The 16991-nt window shown below is 43.3% G+C and overlaps 1 long non-coding RNA gene across 1 annotated transcript in view; it reads left to right on the forward strand.

Moving 5' to 3' along the window:
* LOC141103367 (uncharacterized) overlaps positions 1–16991 on the forward strand; it is a 60716-nt gene that overhangs the window by 24544 nt on the left and 19181 nt on the right. The window contains exon 2 of the long non-coding RNA XR_012235310.1: positions 15702–15882. This is a non-coding gene — a long non-coding RNA (uncharacterized lncRNA). The remainder of the gene's footprint in view (positions 1–15701; positions 15883–16991) is intronic.

Here is a 16991-nt window from a genome sequence, read left to right on the forward strand (position 1 = left end):
CTTTCTCTTGGTGGTATTTAATCACCTCTGTTTTTTTTTTTTTTGTTTTTGTTTTTTTCACTGTTTACTATATAAATGAAAAAAGACTGAAAATGAAAAAAAAAAAGTTTCTTAAGTTTGCAAATAAGTAATATTTGTTCATAGCTTTTGGCCAAAATGTATTCTGCTACATTTTTTGGTGAAAAAAACAAATCCGTGTATACTACTTAGTCTGCATGAAAGCTAAAGAGTCTACAAACTATGGTATATATATTTGAAAATTGATCAATCCTGATGTATTGACTGTGTATCCCGTTTCTTGAGGTCATAAAATGTCACGACAGTACAAATACAAATCTGTGAAGAAAATGACTCCTTTTTGGAAAGTAGACAATCCATGGCATTTAGTAAGAGGAATGGTGAGTGTTTTGAAGTTGTAATTTTTTTGTCACAATTTTTTGGAAAATGAAGAAATTAAATACAACTCGTTTTTTTCACAATGTCATTTTAAGAAAATATTTCTCACATGCAGCATAGGCATACTTGCAATTACACCCCAAAAGACATTCTTTTGGGGTGTACCGCATGTGTGAGACTTTTTCACAAGCTAGCCACATAGAGGGGCCCAAGATCCAAAGAGCATCTTCAGGCGTTCTAGGGGCATAAACTACATATCTAATTTCTTAACTACCTATTACATTTTGGATCCCTGAATCACCAGGGCAGGAGAAACACCCACAAAATGAACACATTTTGGAAAGCAAACACCCCAATGTATTTTCTAGGAGGCACAGTGAGTCTTTTGAATACTTCATTTTTTACCACAAGTTTTTTGAAAATGCGGAATTCAGAAAATATGTATATTTCTTACACAAAGTTGTTCATTATTAGGATATTTCTAACACACAGCATAGAAATGCTTAGAATTACACACCAAAATACAGTCAGCTACTGCTCTCAAGAATGGCGATACCAAATATGTGAGACTTTTTCACAGCCTAACAACATAGAGGGGCCCAAAATCCAAGGGGGCGGGGGGTGGGGGGGTTTGAGGGTGGGGGGGGGCTTGACTCTTTCTAGGAGCATAAGATAGGAATCTATTTCCTGACTACCTTTGACATTCTTGAAGGCCCAGGAGCAAGAGGACAGTAGAAAAAAAACACAAAATTACCACAGTTTGAAGCATAAACATCCAAAGGTATTTTATAAGAGGCATGTTGAGTCCTTTGAAGACTTCAATTTTTGTCACAAGTTTTTGGAAATAAACACAATGAAAATGTATTTTTTTACACAAAGTTGTCAATTTAATACAATATTTTCATTCACAGCATGGGGATACTTAGAATTTCACATCAAAACACATTGTGCTACTCCTCCCAAATATAGTGATACCACATATGTGGGACTTTTTCAATGGTTGGACCGATTATGTACTGGATACTGTATCTTGCATTGCACAAAAATCAGGCAATCGTATCAAAACCAGTGTACTGCAATAGTTGCTCCTGTAAGAGTGGTCAGGGAATATATAGTAGCTTAGCATAGTATCGAGTCGCACTGTCTGTGCCAATAGAGCCATACAGGATGCTCTGATTTACAGCCTTGGCAGGATTTATAGCCCCTGTACACCTGACAATCTCTACTCATTCAAGTGAATAGGGGTTCTTGTCTATGGTACAAGGATTTAAAGCAGATGGTGAGGAAGCGATACAATGCAAATCCTCTTTATCAAATCTTCTCTGAAGGAACACGGATTTCTGTTTAGAGAGCACTGCACATGAGAATGAGGCCTTATGGTGACACGGACTGGTGTGGTGGTGACTGGGGAGACTGTGATTGGCTGCACTGGTCTGGTCACATTGTACTGTCATGGCTATGAACAGAGGCAATGGCTGGCAGCATTGACATCTGGGTGGGGTCTATTAGCTCTGCACATGGGGGTACCCTTCGTGCAGAGCTCTCTCATCAATGCCCGGGACCAAGCGGAGACTGTGGTTGTAAAGAATTTAACATTAAGACAGTTCCTCAACTTAGAGATGAGCATTACCCAAGGGCAGAAAAAAATCCCAAGTTCCTTTGAAAAGCCACTTGTCCATGCCACTACACACTCTAACTTGATGTAGGTTGCATTAGGAAGGACTCTACCAGTCTAGAGCACCTCTGTTGTCTCACTTATTGTAGCAGAATAGGGTCTCACCATGCACCTAGAAGGGACCTCATGTGTGCACTTATTAACTGTTTCACTTCCCGTACCTCATGACCAGGCCATAGATCTCTGATATGCGTGTTCTGATCTGGTTGCTATTGCACACTGACCACTAGGGAGGGAGCAAGACAATGACACTCTTGCTACTGGAGGACCTGTCACTTTACTAGATTCCACACCTAAGGACTGGTTGCTTGTAGCTTGTTTCTTCACTTGGTTACCCATAGCAACTACACTCCTCTTCTACTTGTCTTGCCGAGTTAAACCTTTTGTAACAATATTACTTCATACCCCATAGTGCTTTACAGACCCTGGTTCTTTAGATATGCCACAACCAACATGCACCCCTTTGAATAACTTCAGACCATGCTCAGAGCAGTTAATGTAACTTTACTGAACAAGTGTGGCATAACAATTCAGTATGAACAATGTCCTTTCCCTATAACTACAGTATTGTGGCTGCCCAGGCATACCTTTGTGATGTGAGAGTCCATTGTGGCATTGTCCATGTCTCTGAAAGCCCTGGTGTCTTCAACGGGCTGCAAGGCGCAGCAGGTCCAATACCATGAACAGAACCGACTAGTACAGCTAGGAAGAAGAACTCCTGGACCTTAGCCTTCTCCCTTTTTAAAGCACAGGTGAGCGGGCTAGAACCAAAAAGCCTGGGAACTGAGCTTGTAACCCTTACCCCAGCTTGGGCCAGTCGCTAACTTGCTAATACAAATACATTTCAATCTGCCTACAGACATACAGTAATATCAGAGCAGCCAGCCATTGTACTTAACATAGGCGTGCACAGCCTATTGTAGTAGGGTGTGCACACCAAAGCTCAAACACACATATGTGTGTGTATATATATATATATATATATATATATATATATATATATATATACACACACACTCACACACACACATTATATTGTCAAAAGTATTGGGACACCTGCCTTTACACGCACATGAACTTTAATGGTATCCCAGTCTTCGTCTGTAGAATTCTATATTGAGTTGGCCTGCCCTTTGCAGCTATAACAGCTTAAACTCTTCTGGGAAGGCTGTCCACAAGGGGTTTAGGAGTGTGTCATGGGAATGTTTGACCATTCTTCCCGAAGCGCATTTGTGAGGTTGGGCACTGATGTTTGATGAGAAGGCCTGGCTTGCAGTCTCCACTTGAATTCATCCCAAAGGTGTTCTATTGGGTTCAGGTCAGGACTCTGTGCAGGCCAGTCAAGTTCCTCCATCCCAAACTCGCTCATCCATGTCTTTATGGACCTTGCTTTGAGCACTGGTCCAAATCATTTGGTGGAGGGGGGATTATGGCGTGGAGTTGTTTTTCAGAGGTTGGGCTTGGCCCCTTAGTTACAATAAAGGGAACTCTTAAGGTGTCAGCATGCCAAGACATTTTGGACAATTTCATGCTCCCAACTTTGTGGAAATCACCCGTGCTGCCTGTGAAACTGTCACCGATCTGCTGCCTGTGAAACTGTTTCACAGGCAGCGGAGGCCACATACTCTTTTGGTTGCAACATTTCGGGGTAAATCTCGGGAGACAGCACGGGTGATTAGGGTGTGCCCAGGCGCACGCCTATGGTACATAATCACGCATATGATAATAGGTAATTACCACACTACTATTTACAATAAACTACTGGAGATAAAATAAACAAGTGTCAGTAAAAGGCTTGCTGCTAAGCACTGTTATGTGTTCCCACACCACAAAAAAAAGTGCAGAGCTAACTTACTAATCAATAACTTAACAATAATGGTGGAACCCTGTAATGTATGTACATCTCAATAAACTTCAATATTACCACAATACCAGTCTCTGTGATATGTAACGTCTCATATAATACACATCAAACTGAAAACGAGACATAACAAATGAAACTTAGCAGGGATGGTGGAAACCCCTCTACAGATAATTGCAATACTAACTAACTTCAAATGCAAAAACTTTTTAGTTGGGAGGTTTACTTCATTATAGCACTTTGGAATTTACATTTTTTAGATTGTTACACTTAATTTTATATGTTTTAGTTACTATTATAATGTTAATTATTGCACTTGAAGTTAATTTTCCACCACCCCTGCTAAGTTCATGTCTTTATGGACTTTGTTTTGTGCACTGTTGTGCAGTCATGTTGGAACACGAAGGGGCCATCCCCAAACTGTTCCCACAAAGTTGGGAGCATGAAATTGTCCAAAATGTGTTGGTATGTGGACACCTTAAGAGTTCCCTTCACTGGAACTAAGGGGCCAAGCCTAATCCCTGAAAAATAACCCCACACCATAATCCCCCCTCCACCAAATGATTTGGACCAGTGCGCAAAGCAAGGTCCATAAAGACATGGATGAGCGAGTTTGGGGTGGAGGAACTCGACTGGCCTGCACAGAGTCCTGACCTTAAACCAATGATTTGGGATGAATTCGAGTGGAGACTGCGAGCCAGGCCTTCTCGTCCAACATCAGTGCCCAACCTCACAAATGCACTTCTGGAAGAATGGTCAAACATTCTCATAGACACGCTCCTAAACCTTGATAGCCTTCCCAGAAGAGCTGAAGCTGTTATAGCTGCAAAGGGTGGGCCAACTCAATATTGAACCCTACGGACTAATGCCCCGTACACACGGTCGGATTTTCCGACGGATGGGAGCTTGTTGTCGGAAATTCCAACCGTGTGTAGGCTCCATCGGACATTTTTCACCAGAATTTCCATCACACAAAATTTGAGAGCTGGTTCTCAAATTTTCCAACAACAAAATCTGTTGTCGTAAATTCCGATCGTGTGTACACAATTCCGACGCACAAGTCCACGCATGCTCGGAATCAAGCAGAAGAGCCGCACTGGCTATTGAACTTAATTTTTCTCGGCTCGTCGTACATGTTGTACGTCACCGCGTTCTTGACGTTCGGAATTTCCGACAAGATTTGTGTGACTGTGTGTATGCAAGACAAGTTTGAGCCAACATCCTTCGGAAAAAAATCCATGGATTTTGTTGTCGGAATGTGCGATCTTGTGTAGGCGGCATAAGGCTGGGATACCTATAAAGGTCATGTACATGTAAAAGCAGACGTACCAATACTGAGCTTTGGGGTGCACACCCTAATGCAATAGGATGCGCATGCCTATGCCTATTAAACGAAAGATCAGCATGTGGCATTAATAAACATCGACGGATTTCAGTTGTGACCCACCAGGCCGCCCCCCCCCATGGACAATGTGCCTGGCTGCAGAGTTCATCTCCCCATCCCTGCACTCAGTGCACTGATGGGCACTGATTAGCAGCACTGATAGGCACTGATTGGCAGCACTGATGGGCACTGATAGGTGGCACTGATGGGCACTGATTGGCAACACTGATTGACACTGATAGGTGGCACTGATTGGCAGCAATGATGGGCACTAATAGCTGCCCCCGATTGACACTGATAGGTGGCAATGATTGGCAGCACTGTTGGGCACTGATTGGCACTGATAGGCAGTACAGATTGTTAGCACTGATTGGCACTAATTGGCAGCACTGATGGGCACTGATAGGCACTGATTGGTGTCACTGTTAGGCAGCAACAATTGCCATTGATTGGCAGCACTGATTGGCACTGATTGGCAGCAATGATGGGCACTGATTTGTAGCACTGATAGGCTGCACTGTTGGGCACTGATTGGCACTGATAGGTGGAACTGATTGGCAGCACTGATTGGCAGCGTTGATGGGCACTAATTGGTAGCACTGATGGGCGCTGATAGGTAGCACTGATAGGCAGCACTGACAGGCAGCACTGATGGGCGGCACTGATAGGCAGCGCTGGTTGGTACCGTTTGTCAGCACTGATAGGTGGCACTGATGGGCACTGATGGGCTCTAATTAGCAGCACTTATGGGCACTGATTGGCACTGATAGACAGCACTTATTGGCTCTGATTGGCAGCACTTATGGCACTGATGGGCACTGATTGGCAGCACTGATGGACACTGGTTGCCACTGATTGGCAGCACTGATGGGCACTCATTGGAAGCATTGATTGGCACTGATTGGCACTGAATGGCAGCACTGATTGGCACTGATAGGCAGCATTGATTGGCACTCAGATTGGCACTGATAGACAGCATTGATTGGAACTGATTGGCATGGCAACATTGGCTAGCACTGATAGGCAGCATTGGTTGGCACTTGGCACTGGTTGGCACTGATCGGCAGCATTGGTTGGCACTGGTTGGCACTGATAGGCAGCATTGGTTGGCGCTGATAGGCAGCATTGGTTGTCACTGGTTGGCACTAATAAGCAACACTGGTTGGCACTGATAGGCAGCATTGGTTGGCACTGATAGGCAGCATTGGTTGGCATTGGTTGGCACTGATTGGCAGCATTGATTTGCACTAGCAGGGGAGAGGAGGAGTTTCACATGTAGCAGACAGACTTGCCAGAGCTGCTTTGTTTGTGTGAAACTGTCAGCTAATGTAACTACTTGCAGCGAGAGAGAGGAGCTGACACAACTCAGTCGCGATGTCAGGATGGGTGGGACCAAGCAGCTATCAACACCAGCCAATGATTGGGCAGCTTAAGAAAGGGGGCAGGCCACATACATGTAGTGGCCCGCCCAGACCCCATCCAATTGGCTAGTATTTTATACCCATTCGGTCCTGCCCACCCCAGACATCACCGCTGAATTTTGACAGCTGGTCTCTCTCTCTCTGCAAGCAGTTATATTATCTGACAGTTCACTCTCAAACGTAGCGGCTCTGGCAAACCCCACGATCTGCTGCCTGTGAAACTGTTTCACAGGCAGCGGGAGCTACACACTCTCTTGGTTGCAGCATTTTGGGGCAAAGCTCTGGAGACAGCATGCGTGATTAGGGTGTGCCCAGGCACACAGGCATACCCTGTGCGCACGCCTATGGTACATAATCATTTCCACAGCAGTACAATGTCACCATAGTGACACTGCACTTGCTCTGGTGACAGTATGTATTTTTTTTTTGCGCATTGTCACCAAAATAGTGCAGTGTCACTATCACTTTCTGTGCTACAAAGTTGAATAACTTATTGAACTCAATAGTATTGCACTTCTGCATATGTAATCTAATATGGATATATAGTTTAGGTCCAAACAATACAGACATGAAAGTTGGTTATTTGCAGTTCTGTAAATATTATTTTCTATCTTAACATGAACATTCTGATGACAAAATGGAGATTAAACAAATGATTTATGGCTGTGGTTTTCTTCCTAAAGCATGTTCTCTCTAGTATGCAGTACCCAGTAATATGTAGAGATAAACACTTCATTAAAAACCACCGATCATTACAATAATGCGGCTTTACACTAAGTAGTGGAAATCTAATGTCTCTATAGGGATATTATAATGTTATTCTCCATAGCACCTGCCAATCAGTACTACAATAAGATCACTGCCTATTCAAGTGGGACAGTAAAAAGAGGTACAGTAGTACTAACAAAGATATAGGGTATCCTGGAATGTGAGACTGCTTCAAAGACCTGAGGCCTTGTGGGGCCTAGAACTAAGTTCATCTATTGATGTTTACAAAAAAAGCTTTGTTGGGCCTACAACGTCTAAAGAATGAACCAGTGCCAATTTAAATATGTAAGAGGTCAGTAGGGGAGCAGCTTTAGATAACCCCATCTGTGCCATGCGTGCTGAATAAGGGGTGATTTCTGTCCAGGTATTTTGGTGACAAGTTGTAATTCTTAGATATCATAGGTTTGACCTAGGCACAATACTTTTCTTCACTTATCACTACAAATATTTCACTTTAGTAACCACAATGGACTGCCTACAAGCCCAAAATGACACTCAAGCCCCACACTTTTACTAGGCTGCTTTTCGGTTGTTTTTGTCCAAAAATCAAGTGATTTCACAGTAGATTGCAGTTCTTTGAGGATGTCAGAATTCTCATAGCAGCAAATACCAGCTGGATTAAACTTGTAATCCTTGAATCAACAAGGACAAGCCTACTTTTTTTTGGGTGGATTTAGGCACATTTCAGTAGAGTTGAAGATACATATGTCTCTTTTGATCAGTTCTGTATGGCAGCAATGTGGGCAAGTGTACCTACCCTAATGAAACATTGTAGGTGGACCCTCAAGCCAAAAAAAACACTCAAATTGGCCAAAATGTGCTACAAGCTTTATCCTCATCCTAAGGCTAACCATACACACAAAATAACTCTCATTCAGTCTCTTTGGCTGAACAAGAGAAATAAATTGATTCTCCCATCCACAGTAAATTTCATAGATGGAAGAATCCCCATTGCTAGCTATTGTAGTCAAGCAGCTGCCACCCCTGTGGCTACCTGAACAGTAACTTCATATGATTGGATGCAGTCACTTTTTGGTCCACATTTTTCCACTTGGCTCCTTTGATTTAGAAATTGACTTTTGTCGAACCAGATGGTACCAGCAGGGCCACCCATGGCTCCAATTTCCACCAAATCAACAGGAAACAGCCAAAATTCAAGCAGTGTAAGGCCAGTTTAAGTCTTTATACATTATATCATAGTGGGTTCTGTTAGTAAACTTTTATTGATAAACATTCATAATTAGGAGCTAATAATTCCTTTTCTATCAGCTTTCCATTTACCTGTAGTGCTCCTCCTATCTGGCCCAAGTTTAGTGCTTAAAAAGCTCCTGAATAGTTACAAAAAAATTGAAGAGGAACTGCAGTTGGAGTAGATTTTTCAGCTACTTTTTCTCACTGCCCATTCAGGTAGGATGCAGCAATCTAAAAGTGGCTCTGTCAGTGATAATTTACCCAAAGCAAAATCTGCAACAGATTTGCCACATATATGTAGACGTTCTGAAAATTTTAAGATCCATAGTATAAAAACTGATGCATTCTAAAAATTGCAATTGGGTCTATTCACTTTGCATCTGTTGTAAGGGTTACTTAGTTGGACCCATGTTTTATATAGACAGAATAAGGATGGTGGCATATGCTACTGACCAGAAGTAGGATAGTGCAAGATTCCCACCAAGCCCCCCAACTTTAGGGGAACCACTAAGGCCACCAATGGAGTGGTTGGAGCTTGTGTAGCAGGGATTCCTGGAGTGCAAACACTGGGATGGCGTTTCCAGTCAAAACCCACAACAAGGCAGATTAGAAACTGTGAAATGAGATTATTAATGAGGAAAGGCCGTAGGTTAGGGTTGCCACCTGTTCAGGATTCACCTGGACAGTTTGGGTTTGGAATCATGTGTCCAGGTTTCAGACTGCCTGAAACTCGGACACATTATTAAGACTGGACTATGGCTTCCCAGCAGGGTTGCTGGCTGCAGTTGTCTAAGCTGAGAGTGTCTGTTACACTCTCTTTAATGCTGCCCAAAGCCGGCACTAACAATCCCCCCCCAAAAACACACACAGACGGGAGAGGAGAAAGGGCGCGATCTGCACCTCTTCGTCCCGCCCCTACCCCTCTGTGTCTGCCACACTCCAATCCCTGGGGCTGTGCCTCAGAAAAGAAAAGCGGGGGCTGATACATCTGGATGAGAGGTGCTGACTGCCAAGGGGTGAATGAGCTCACCATCCATCTCTGTCTGTGACTGAAGTCTCCCCCCCTTCTCTCTCCTGCCTTTGAGTGAGTACACTAAGGTAAATCAGGGTTCTCAGAGCACCCCTTACTTTAGAGTTCCTCTTTACAAAAGAGGCCGCAGTGTTCAGATGTAATAGTGGAACTCTGTGGACTCTGATGTAAAGGGGGGCTAATACAATACTAATTAATATTAACTTCATATGATTAGAAATGTTATTTATTAGCAAAATATATGTATAGTTTATACAAAAAAATAAAAATATTGCTGTTCACCGTTAAAGTGTTTGGGCTTGACTTGAAAGAAAAGGTGGCAACCCTATGGTAGGTCAGGAAGTCAAACAGCTAGAACAAGGTATCAGGACAGAGAGAGGGCCATGGCTGGGAATGATACAGAGATCAGGACTGGCATCAGACAAAAACAAGGTCAAACAAGTTAGTTCAGCAACAGAGGTGAAAAGGGTTTATACACAGAGCACATCCTCAGAGCAAACAAACTATATATCATGCAGGGCTAAGAAGAATTGACAGGAAAAAATGCAAATAATGGGCCACATTCCCATGTTAGTGCATGTGTGTATATGTGACCAGGGTCACACTGGAGGTCACTATGGTGACATTGTACAGGTAAGTTCCTTAGAGAAGCCAATCAGCAGGGGTGTTATGCAGAAGGAGAAGCTGTTGTGTACTGCAGAGCCCAGCATGTTTATGGCCATGTACCTTCTGTAATAGTGTACTCAGAGAAGGTGCACAGCATTGCACAAGGACAGGGACCTTACTATCTTTCATCTTGATGTTTTTTCCTTCTGTTTCTAGTACTACTGTAGGGTTGTCTGGACTCAGGCTGACAAGAAACAGGTAGGTTATAATGTTACAGTCAACTACTGTAGTATAGAATCAGTGACAGCAGGAATTCCAAGGAACACAAGTTGGAGTTTCAGAGAAATATTCCTACCCGCCTTTGTATGTGTTTCAGCAAGAACTTTTTTTGTGGCCCTGAATTTTTTGACAAAGTAATAATACCCCATGGCAATACATCCCCTGCAAGAAATAAGGCAAACCTTCCAGATGCCTTGACCTTTTTTTTTTTATATATAATCACTTTAGTCCTTTGATATCTGCTCCTGATCTGCGACTCTTTTTTTTTTTTTCATGACTTGGCTAGACTTGTGGTATTTGACCTGATCTCCTTTTGTCTCTGGTTATGACTTGGCTTGAATCCTAGTTTGTGAAGTCAGTTCACTAACAGTTATTGCATGTGATGTTTGTGCGATTTTTTTTTGTAATATTGAACACAATAATAAAAGTCAATTCATCAAAGTAAAATATTATGGTTGCTCTAAATACTGTGTTAGGCAACCTGGGGCCCTCCAGCTGTTGTGGAACTACATTTCCCATGAAGCATTGCAAGGCTGGCAGTTACAATTACTCCCAGAAGCCTGATGGGACTTGTAGTTCTGCAACAGCTGGAGGGCCCCAGGTTGCCTACCCCTGGTATAGACAGTCAATATTTTAGGAATGTATAAAATAACAATAAAGCCCCTTTCCCACTACTGCGACTTCAAAGTAGTGCGATTTTGCTGCAATTTTGCCGCAATTTCAGGGAATGCCTGTGTAAACTTGTGTCAACTCACATCAAAGTCGGACCAAAGTAGTACAGGGACTACTTTGAAGTCGGTTCAACTTGAAGTCGCACAGATATGAATGGTACTCATTGGAAATCATGGGGTACAACTCGTCATGCGACTTTGCAGTCCCAAGTTGCAGGACAAGTCGCACAATTGTGAAAGGAGCCTATGGGACACTCTGCACTGGCCAGTAGTGAGTTACTTTAACCGCTTCCGGACCGCCCCACGTACATTTACTTCGGCAGGGTGGCCCAGGTGCACAAAATCACGTACCTGTGCACGCGGTTTAGGGGGCACACACGCACCGCCAGCGTGCCACTCCCACTGTGATTGGACACAGCAGGAGCCAATCAGCAGGTCCGGTGCCCGCAATGGCCGCCGCGATCCACTGATCATTCACAGGAGAGACAGATCAGCGGTGTGCCAATCCAAACAAAGCACACGGCTGATCTGTCAGGGAGGAAAAGTGAGAGATCGTGTTTCAGCTAAGCTAAATCAGGATCTCTCCTTTTCTCCAGTGTAACACTTCCCCCTACAGTTAGAAACACTTCCCAGGGAAGACATTTAACCCCTTCATCGCCCCCTAGTGTTAACCCCTTCCCTGCCAGTGCCATTTATAAAGTGATCAGTGCATTTTTATATCACTGATCACTGTATTGGGGTCACTGGTCACCAAAAAGTGTCACTTATGCCGTGTACACACGAGCGGACTTTCGACGGACTGAACTCCGAAGGACTTTTCGACGGACTTTCGACGGAGTTCAGACGAAACGGACTTGCCTACACACGATCACACCAAAGTCCGACAGATTTGAACGTGATGACGTACGTTCGGACTAGAATAAGGAAGTTCATAGCCAGTAGCCAATAGCTTTTTTTGTCCGTCGGACTAGCATACAGACGAACGGATTTTTCGACCGGACTCAAGTCTGTCGGAAAGATTTGAAACATGTTCTATTTCTAAAGTCCGTCTGATTTTTCGACAGCAAAGGTCCGATGAAGCCGCCACGCACAATCGAATCATCCAGCGGATTCATTCCGTGCTGTCGGAAAGTCTGCCCGTGTGTACACGGCATTAGGGTTAGATTTGTCCGACGCATTGTCGCAGTCCTGCTAAAAATTGCAGAACGCTGCCATTACTAGTAAAAAAATAAATAAACGGCCCTAAATCTATCCCATGGTTTGTAGATGCTATAACTTTTGCACAAACCAATCAATATACACTTATTGGGATTTTTTTTTTACCAAAAATATGTAGCAGAATACATATTGGCCTAAATTGATAAAGAAATATGATAAAGAAATACGTATGACGAAACATGTAGGGCGTGGCCTCGCAGTGCTAGCCATCACGTGTTCTGAAGAGTTTATTTGCACGGGCGTTCTGCCTTTGATTATGCCGGCTTTTTAATGATACTTTTTTATCTGGATCTTTTAATGTTCACTTGTGGTTTGCTTTAACCAATAAATATCCTAAACGCTATCACACTATTGGAGTTTTTTTTCTCCTTATGCCTTTTGCTCCCGTATGTGGACTTTTCCATTCCTGAGTCCCCCCTCTGAGGTTGGAATAGTTGGATCATCCCGGCCATACGGAAGTCGGCGGTATACGCTGTCAAGACCAGGAGATTAACAGCTTGTCCCTGCAGAGGGCGAAATCTGCAAGCTTATAAGACCTTGCCACAGGGGAGGTCCAACATTTGGGGTAAGCGCACATCTATTACTTCCCTCACCGCTATCAATGCACATCTGATCAGAAGTATTTTGGCTCACCAATCCTTGGTGTGTGGTGATGAAACACATGAAGCGGACTTTCTTCTTTCTAGTTTAAAATGATTCATATTATTATGGACGGATTATAAGTGGCTTTTGCCTATGATTATTGACTTTTAACATAATTTTTCCACTTTTGCATAAGTATTTCATGCACTCACTGTTTATACATACATTGTGTTTCCTAAGCACTTTTAAATTTTTTTCATTACTAGAAAAAATTTTTTATTTTTTTATTGTTTTTTGCTAGCGCAATTAAGTTTATTTATATATTTCTAAAGTCCGTCTGATTTTTCGTCAGCAAAGGTCCGATGAAGCCGCCACGCACAATCGAATCGTCCAGCGGATTCATTCCGTGCTGTCGGAAAGTCTGCCCGTGTGTACACGGCATTAGGGTTAGATTTGTCCGACGCATTGTCGCAGTCCTGCTAAAAATTGCAGAACGCTGCCATTACTAGTAAAAAAATAAATAAACGGCCCTAAATCTATCCCATGGTTTGTAGATGCTATAACTTTTGCACAAACCAATCAATATACACTTATTGGGATTTTTTTTTACCAAAAATATGTAGCAGAATACATATTGGCCTAAATTGATAAAGAAATATGTTTTTTTTACATTTTTTTAGGGATATGTATTATAGCAGAAGTATAAAATAATATATAAAAATATATAATTTTTTTTCAAAATTGTCGCTCTTTTTTTGTTTATAGCGCAAAAAATAAAAAACGCAGAGATGATCAAATACCACCAAAAGAAAGCTCTATTTGTGGGAAAAAAAGGACATCAATTTTATTTGGGTACAGCGTCGCACAACCGTACAATTGTCAGTTAAAGCAACGCAGTACCGTTTTGCAAAAAATGGCCTGGTCCGGAAGTGGGTAAAACCTTCTGGGGCTGAAGTGGTTAAAGTGGTTGTAAAGGCAGAAGGTTTTTTATCTTAATACATTCTATGCATTAAGATAAAAAGCCTTCTGTGTGCAGCAGCCCCCTCAGCCCCCCTAATACTTACCTGAGGACCCTCTCTGTCCAGTGATATCCACGAGTGTCTCAGCCGTCCGATATTCTCCTTCCTGATTGGCTGAGACACATAGCAGCAGTGCCATTGGCTCCCACTGCTGTCAATGAAAGTCAGCTAGCCAATCAGGGGAAAGAGGGGGCGGGGCCGGGTCGAGACTGTGTGTGAATGGATACACGGAGCTGTGATTAAGCTTGGGGGACCCCAAAGCAAGCTGCTTGCTGTGGGGGAAATGAACAGGAGGGAGGGGCCAGGATCACAGAAGAGGGACCCGAGAAGAGGAGGATTTGAGCTGCTCTGTGCAAATCCACTCCAATAGGGGAGGTAAGTATAACATGTTTGTTATTTTTTTAGGAAAAAAAATGAGGATTTACAATCACTTTAAAGCTTAGTACACACAGGCCGAATGTTGTGAGACATAATAAATAAAATAAATAATAAAATCCGTCCGACATTCGCTTGTGTGTACTGTATGTTAGCAAGTCTGACATGTGCCGGTCATTTGGCCGGCTTCTTCGGACGAGCATGCTGGAAAACCAGCAGCCGGCCGGCTCGCGATCAGCGCTCTCAGCCAATGGCTGAGAGCGCTGATAGGAGTGTTCTGGCTGGGAGGGGGCAGTCACCCTGTCAGAAGACAACAGCTCAGTGGGGGAGATCGCTGTACTAACGTTGGACTGTTATGCCCCGTACACACGGTCGGATTTTCCGACAGAAAATGTGTGATAGGACCTTGTTGTCGGAAATTCTGACCGTGTGTAGGCTCCATCACACATTTTCCATCGGATTTTCCGACACACAAAGTTTGAGAGCAGGATATAAAATTTTCCGACAACAAAATCCGTTACGTGTTTTACGTCACCGCGTTTAGAACGATCGGATTTTCCGACAACTTTGTGTGACAAGTTTGAGCCAACATCCGTCGGAAAAAATACTAGAATTTTGTTGTCGGAATGTCCGAACAAAGTCCGACCGTGTGTACGGGGCATTAGAACGGCGGCTCCGACTGAAGCCGTCAGGTTTTTTTTACACTCAACCTGCTGAGTTGAACAAAAAAACAAAACTATTAGTGTGTACCAGGCTTAAGGCAAAAATGAATGCAGTATTTATCACTTGGTTAATTGACCCCAGTGTCTCCTGTCTGCTATCTTTTTTGACCTCTGTCTTGAACTTGACCGTGTCTCCAACTTACCATTAGGTATTTTTATTCTAATCTAAAGTCTGATATTAGCTGTCATCAGTGAGGCACATCCAAGTAAGTAGTAAATGTGATGATCAGGCTCTCCTTAGACTTTGTGTTCAAGTGTGAGCCTATACATGTTCTGCTCCACTGTCATGTGTTTTTCTGTGTTTTATTGAACTTCATAAGGTTATTCTTTTTCTGTAGTATGCTGACATCTAGAGGAAGTTTCTGGCCACTACAACATGTTTACCAATGTGATTTTGTTTTTTCCGTATGCCCACACTTCCTATGTAGTGCTAGTTAGTTTAGTCCTAGCTAGATCCTCCCCATTTCTTCCATGTTCACTTAGTCAGTGTTAATTTTTCACAGAGACAGAAATCAGAAAAGTCAATGTCTTCTTACACTTCAGAAGACTGGAAAAACATCTCAAGAAGCTGAAGTAAAATTGCATTGGATTCAACTTCTTTGTCTTATTGAAGAGTTAGGCTGCCTGTGGATGGTGCCAAGTCAGCAGGTGACCATACTGTCCAGACAGACTGGGTCTAAGGAGGTATGTCAATGCAAAAAATGACATTTGAAACAGGACAATAACTAGGATTGCCACCTTTTCTTCAAGTCAAACCCCAACACTTTAGCGGCGCACAGCAATTATTATTTTTTATAGTAGAAACTATACATATATTTTGCTACTAAATAACATTTCTAATCATATGAAGTTAATAACAAGGGTCCCTCTTTATATCCGAGTCCACAGAGTTCCCCTTTTACATGTGAACTCGCAGAATTTCCCTTTCACTCTAAGGGGAGACTCTGCAGACTCTGATGTAAGGGAGAACTCTGGGGACCCTGACATAAGGGATGCTCTGGGAACCCTGATTTAAGGGGAAACACTGAGAACTCTGATGTACGGAGAGGACTCTGATGTAAGGGGGAACACTGGGAACCCTGCTGTACGGAGAGGACTCTGATGTAAGGGGGGACACTGAGAACTCTGATGTACGGAGAGGACTCTGATGTAAGGGGGAACACTGTGGCCTCTGGTGTAAAAGGGAACTCTGATGTAGTGGGTGCTCTGAGAACCCTAAATTACCTTAGTGCACTCACTCATAGGCAGGAGAGAAAAGGAGGGAGACTTCGGGATGCTCTGGGAACCCTGATGTAAGGAGGGACACTGAGAACTCTGATGTACGGAGAGGACTCTGATGTAAGGGGGAACACTGTGGCCTCTCGTGTAAAAGGGAACTCTGATGTAGTGGGTGCTCTGAGAACCCTGAATTACCTTAGTGCACTCACTCATAGGCAGGAGAGAAAAGGAGGGAGACTTCAGGCACAGACAGGGATGGATGGTGAGCTCACTCACCCCTTGGCAGTCAGCACCTCTCATCCAGATGCATCTGGAAGCCATAGTCCGGTCTGAATAATGTGTCCGGGTTTCAGGCAGTCTGAAACCTGGACGCATGATTCCGAACCCGAACTGTCCGGGTGAATCCCGGACAGGTGGTAACCCTAACAATAACTAAAGACAGGATCACACTGGGGACACAGTTCAAGTACTGTACCTAACAAGCAAAGTCCTCAGCACCCCATAAACCAAAGAGTTTAAAGAAGAGTTCCAGGCATGCTTTAGTTCTACATAGTTACATTGGTCCAGGTTGGATC

Source organism: Aquarana catesbeiana, linkage group LG07 (assembly GCF_042186555.1).
Source record: "Aquarana catesbeiana isolate 2022-GZ linkage group LG07, ASM4218655v1, whole genome shotgun sequence".
NCBI lineage: Eukaryota > Metazoa > Chordata > Amphibia > Anura > Ranidae > Aquarana > Aquarana catesbeiana.